Here is a 7,342-nt window from a genome sequence, read left to right on the forward strand (position 1 = left end):
GGGCCTATATATAATATATATATGGGCCTATATATATATAATATATATATATATAATATATATATATATATACTTAAATTGATAATTACGGCAACTCTACACTGTTTATGAGTTTTTAAAATTATATATAGGCCTACATATATATTTATATAGGCAATAAAGGGGGAAATTATTAAATTATTGCTGGAAATACTAAGGCGTAAGTTACACAGCAAGAGAAAAAAATTTCTGACAAACTATTCCTTTATCGCTGGCAAGTGTGTTATGTATACATCAAATCAGGGACACCTTATTGAACGGGGGAATGTGTGTATGTGACATGCCTAAATATGGTCATGATGACCATATATAGACACATCATGACTACATATATGGGCACATCAAGACTATATATGGGCACATCATGACCATATATAGGCCCATCATGACTATGTATGGACACATCATGACCATTATAGGCACATCATGACTATATATAAGCACATCATGATCATATATAGGTACATCATGACCATATATAGGCACATAATGACCATATATAGGCACATCTTGACTATATATGGGCACATCATGACCATATATAGGCACATCATGACTATGTATGGACATATCATGAACATATATAGGCACATCATGACTATATATAAGCACATCATGATCATATATAGGTACATCATGACCATATATAGGCACATAATGACCATATATAGGCACATCATGACCATATATAGGCACATCATGACCATATATAAGCACATCATGACCATATATTATAGGCACATCATGACCATATATTATAGGCACATCATGACCATATATTATAGGCACATCATGACTATATATGGGCATATCAAATAAAATAATAAAAATTAATGTTATAGTGTGGACAGGCTTTGATGATGAGCTTACATGATGACGTGGTAAACAAAAAACGTGAAAAACATATAACAAGTGACAACGCTGACGTATTTCAGGAACATGAATTTAATTAAAAAAACGAATATTTAGTCCTGTCCTCGGGACTTTGTCAACGTGATTAAGAAAATCATGATACGGTGTACAAGAAAATTACACTTCTTTATGTACTTATCTACCGTGTCATTTTTTTTTTCATTTAGGTTGAGAAAGTCCTTAAGGCAGGTGGCAATGTACATACTTCATATTCCTGAAATACGTTAACCTCGTGACTTCAATTTCTCTTGATGAAGATGAAAATAATAGTGATGATAACAATGATGGTGATGATGACAGGAAATTGATGATGATGAAGATGAAGATGCTGGTGATGACAATAATCATAAATATGATGATGATGACAGTAATCATAAATATGATGATGATGATGATAATGATTATGATGGCGTGTGGCTTTAATATTCAGACTACTAAGTACATGGGCGTTTTAGAAACATTAATTACAGGTTCTTTTTCAGAATATGATTTTATCTGTCTTCAAGTATACATTTATGTTTCTCAGAATATGTCAAATGTTTTAACATTTCAGATCTGTTTATTCCTTTTTCGAAAGGGCGAATCCGAATTGTTAAAATATTGATGAGATCCTCTTACCTTTAGGCATACTTATAAAAAAAAATGAATGCATTGTAATAGGTCTTTCATCTAGAAAACAAGACCACATCGTCCTCACTGATTTGAAATATGTTCAATATAAATATAAAGGGATAAACCCTCAACCGTATTGCAGCAATGCCTTTACGGTTACGGCGTTTACGGTAAAAGATCGTGAGCGTGAAAACAATCGCTCCAACCAGGATTTGAACTCAGGGCTTTGCTCTCCTGCTGAAGTTTTTCCATTAGATAGGCCTAAACTGATATTATTGTGGGCCTATAATAGGTATCTAAGGTAGTTAACTTACTATACGCTAGTATTTCCGATATGTGTTAACATTTTCTGAAACAATTTCAAAATGTATATATTTTTTTTTGTATAGCATTAAATTCAAATAAGATCTTGTACAAAAAACAGTATAAATGTGTGAAAATCCGTCGTAGGCTGTAATAATGGTTAAGTCATTGCCAAAAAAAAAAAGACTGCAACCTTACTATAAAACATAATTTTATAATATTGCTTTGAGAACTTTTATCACGGATACTTATTATGAAAGTGCAGCACATTTAATTTGTTTTACGTCTGTTTAGTAACAGACCTATAATAATGGATACAGTAATAATAATCATCATAAGATAATTATTATTGTTTTATTTATTATTTAATTATTATTAATTTAATTTAATAGAGTTTGAATAACTTCAAATATGTTTATTCTAGACTGTTATTGTGTAATATTGTTTTACCTACGTATTGAGACGTATTTAACTGTTTTGCGACAGGATATAACATGCACTTCACGGCAGAGTAACGTAAAATAACGTACTGTACAACATTTGGTTTGTAATTCATGTTAGATGTAGTCTAAAAGTAATATAATACATATGTGTTGTCAAAATTACAATAGGTTTTAATGTAATATATCAATTGATATTGAGGATCATGTGCTGAGTATAAAGTATACAAGTTGAATATATATTTGTGCTAAACAATGGCGAGTCAGCAGTAACAAACGAGCAAAACTTCTTCAGATTTCTATGTATCTCTAACAAGTAATGTATTCTGTAAGATACGTGTAATTGGCGTCGTTCTCTATTGATTTTTCGCATCTTATCAACAGTATCGGAATCCCAATTAACTTCACCAGCTGTGCTTCTTTCGAGGTAATTTTGTCCGACGGATAAAAGATAAAATCGTACGCATTTAACTAGCTAACCTGTACTTTATATACATTGCGTCAGCGTGTAGAATATTTGTATACAAACGCCATGAATTCGCCGAAAAAATTTTCCTGTCCACGTGACCTCTAGACACGTAGTAGCTGACATTGGTGCAACTCATTGCATCATCTAAGCCTGATAACTGGCGATTTTTGCAGCTCGTTGTCTCATCCAGACGTGTTGTCTCATCCAGAACTGATGATTGGCGTTTGTTACAACTCACTGCCTCATCTAGACGTGTGAGTAACTGGTATTGATGCAACGCCTGCATCATCTAAACATGATGATTGGCGTTTGTTGCAACTCGTTGCCTTATCTATAATCTAGACGTGAAAGTGATAAACATTGATGTAACTCTTTGCTTAAAACGCGGTAGTGAATGACAACACTGTGTACTCGTTGCATTATTTAGACAAGGTAATGACTGAGCTTGTTGCAACTCATGCCTCACTATGCAGTGACTGGTATTAATGCAACTCATTTGCCTCATCAAGGCGTGGTAGTGATTTACAAATTGTGCAACTCGTTTCCTCATCTAGACATAATGGTGACATGCTGACATCGTTGCAACCTGTTGCCCCATGGTGGTGGTGGTGGTGGTTGTTGTTGTTGTTGTTATTGTTATTGTTATTATTATTTTTATTATTATTATTATTATTATTATTATTATTATTATTATTATTATTATTTTATTATTATTATTATTTTATTATTATTTTATTTTTATTATTATTATGACTGACATTCAAGCAACTTGTTGCCTTACCTAGACGTGTAATTATCGACAAATTAATTTTGAAACTCGTTGCCTAGACGTGGTACCGTAGTGATTGACAAATGTTACAACTAGTTGCCTCCGTTAGACGTGGTAGTGATTGAATCCCGACACGATGGCGTGCATTTAGATACTTGGAGTATATATTATACTATCTTATCTGAGATTAATCTGTGGACCTTCAGTGATTGACAATTGTTGCAACTCGTTGCCTTATAGTGTTAGTGATGCAACTGGTTGCCTCATCTAAACATAATGACTGACAATGATGTAACTCGTTGCCTCGCGTAGATGCGTTAGTAATTTTCGTTGATGTAAACTTGTTGCCACCATCTAGACATGGTAATGGCTATCATTGTTGGTACTCATGGTATTAGTGACTGGCATTGATGCAACTGGTTGCAAAATCTAAACTTGATGACTGAGAGTGTTGTAACTCGTTGCCTCACCACCTATACGTGTTAGTTAATGAAAGTAATAACTCGTTGTTGCATCTAGACATAATGACTGCAAATGATACATTTTGTAGTAACTGGCATTGATGCTAATCGTTGCCTCATCTAGACACGATAGTGACTAACATTGGTGTAAGTCGTTTTCTTATCTAGAAATGTGGGTGACAAGCATTTATGTAACTCGTTTACCCAGCTTATGATAATATAAACAATCAATTAGCAACTCACTGCAATATCTAGACAAGATGTAACCCGTGTCCTCATCTAAACGTAAAAGTAATGAATGAGGTTGCCTCATGACTGATAATGAAGCGACTTGTTGCCTCACCTAGACGTGGTATATTTTGAACGTGCGACTCTATTCAGAATCTTACGTCATTAACGTATCATCGGTATCATTACTACGTAGTTTTGATATCGTTTTTACTATCATTATTTCTACATAATCACAAAATGAATAATATTATTAACAGACGTGTGTGAGGCTTACATTGATGTTATGCCGGCCTTCAGACACGTTCACTTTGTTCGAAAACATAGTTTTATATTGATAACGCTTTGCAGAAGCATTAATCATTTCAAATCCGAATTACATGAAATTTTATTGTTTTTTGAATATACAATATAGAAATACATTAATATTTTAATGGACCTGTACATACCGTATTCACGAGTGCCTGAAGCTTTATATATTAAGCCTGGCACTCCCTGCGATGTACGACCATCGTACGACCATTAGCCGAGGAATCCAAATCCCGCTCCCTGTGAGCGTTAAGGCCAACTCAGACAGCGTCGGCCGACGCAGCCCGACCCGATTTATCGTCGGGGACAGTCTTAAGCCGTCGTAAGAAATATCCTGGAAATATTAAACACGTTTAATATTCTACTACGCGACTGCCCCCGACGCACACCATCGCGTCTGCGTTCAACTCACACAGACCCGACGCGACAACAAATCGCGTCGGGCTGCGTCGGCCGACGCTGCCTGAGTTGGCCTTTAGACGCCTGAGTCGTAGCATTGCGATCGTCGGGAGCAGTGAGTGTCTGGCTTTATGCTGGAACGGTAGACAGGGAAAATGTTGTTCATACAATTTCTTATTTTACTTTGTATTTGTAATCTTCTCGGATAATACGTGTAAATGAGTGTTTTATGTCATAAGTTTAATAGTCGCCTATTACTCTCAAACTGTGTTGTAGTCGATTATTAAATTTCTGCGTTACTGTACTATGTACAAAACAAAACTATAGACGGCGGTATCCTAATGCGCAATATTTTGAAATACTGTACTGTCAGTAACTAGGACGATTCTGTGGTTAACGTAATTAGGCTGTAAATTAAATACTACATCATTTAGAATAACGTGTACGTCTGTTAATGCCCGGCTCTTTTAATCATGATTAGTAAACTTGTCAAATGAAACATGACATTTTCATTCGCGAGAGGTGATCTTGATTTTGTACGGATATCATCTAGATTTACAATAGGCTAGTTGCTTTTTAGTCTTTCCTTCAAATATTATACATCAGTATTCGTGACATTCAATACCTCAATTACGTGCTTTTCTGTTGATGTCATCTACAATCCATGTTATGTTTCTTAGCTTATATTGCATAGTGTATCATGTACTAATACACAGGGAAATATTGTGGATGTTTGATCAGCCAGATAGTACCCTGACAATACTGTTGCGCATCAATATCTATACTTAATGTTAAAACCTTGACTATAACTTAAGTGTATAGGCTTAGCTTGTATGGTAAGCGATACCCGAAAACGTATGTAGGCCTATTAAAGTGGAATGAATTTAATGAAAGTGCAGTTTGTATTTAAGTGGTATTGATGTTAATGGCTTCACATACCCTGTTAAAATCATACATATTAAGCCGGTTTTCCACTAGGCAAATTTATTCGCGCGAAAGGACGGCGTCGGTTCGGTTCCAGAACTCTGATTGGTTGCGCAAATTTTACGCTTCGCAAAAAGTAGAAACAGTTCGAACTACCAATTTCGCTAAAGCGAAAAACTCCGATATAAATGTAAATGCGCATGCGCATGAACGACGCTTTCGATTCACGCGAATAATTCGCCTAGTAAAAAACCGGCTTAACACGATCCATTCTAAAATAAAACCATTTCTCATTCCAACATACGTTATATTTAATTCGGTTATAGCTATGATTTGGTAAACATAAATAGAAGACCTACAACTATATATAAAAAAAAATGACATACCGTACCTAATCATCATCATCGTCATTTATCATTAGGGAGCCTTTGATTGCACGACGACGGTAGGACGTAGAACGTAATGACGTCACTAAAGTGCGAGAACGTTAAGTTCTTCTCGTCGCGTGGATTCTAGGACGCAACATGGCCAAATAATCTACGTAGGACCTATGCAGATGGTTGAACGTAGGACGCCCGTAGGACGGTCAAGCATTAGTAATTCCGTTCTAGAGTCGTCGCGCAAATCGAAAGCCTCCCTAAAACCTGATATATCAACTTGATTCTACTTTTTGCGAAGCGAAAAAAGTGCGCAACCAATCAGAGCTCAGGAACCGAACCGTCGCCTTCGATTCGCGCGAATAAATTTGGCTAGTGGAAAATAGGTTTAATACCATCATTGCCACCGGTATCACAGAAGCCACAACCATCTTCATAGTCATCATTATGATTACCATGATTATTATTATCTTCCACATCATCACGATCTTCGTGCTCGCACCTTTATTATATCGCCATTACACTGAACTTTTTCAAAACCACCACTGTCAACGATAGTACAAAAAATATAATAATAATAATAATAAATAATAATACTGTAATAATAATAATACTCTAATAATAATAATAATAATAATAATAATAATAATAATAATAATAATAATAATAATAATAATAATGTGATAATTACCGGTATTAATTAAAATATTTTGCCATTATATTTAAAAAGCTTGTATAGACAAACAGAGCAAACAATTTGATTTTTTTTAACGGCTCTAAATTGTTTCTTTCTGGATGCTAAAGTAGACATCACATTTTATTTTATTTTTTTTAACATTAAACGATAATTTGCTAATCGCAGCATCGCTATTTTTTTCAAAGAGAAATTGCTTTAAATTGCTCCCAATGGATAAAGCATTTTAAATTTAACTAGTGGAAGATCAGAGTTTAATTCTGTATGAATTTAAGTTACAAAGGCCAACTACTTGTTTTAATTTTCAGTATGTAAAATATTAGGGACAACTAGAAATTGAGATAAGAAAGTATAATACATACTCCAAGTATTGAAATACACGCCATCGTGTTGGGATTCAATATTT

This window comes from Anneissia japonica, unplaced genomic scaffold, assembly GCF_011630105.1.
Source record: "Anneissia japonica isolate Jap-2015-1 unplaced genomic scaffold, ASM1163010v1 scaffold288250_len396842_cov205, whole genome shotgun sequence".
In the NCBI taxonomy this organism is placed as follows: domain Eukaryota; kingdom Metazoa; phylum Echinodermata; class Crinoidea; order Comatulida; family Comatulidae; genus Anneissia; species Anneissia japonica.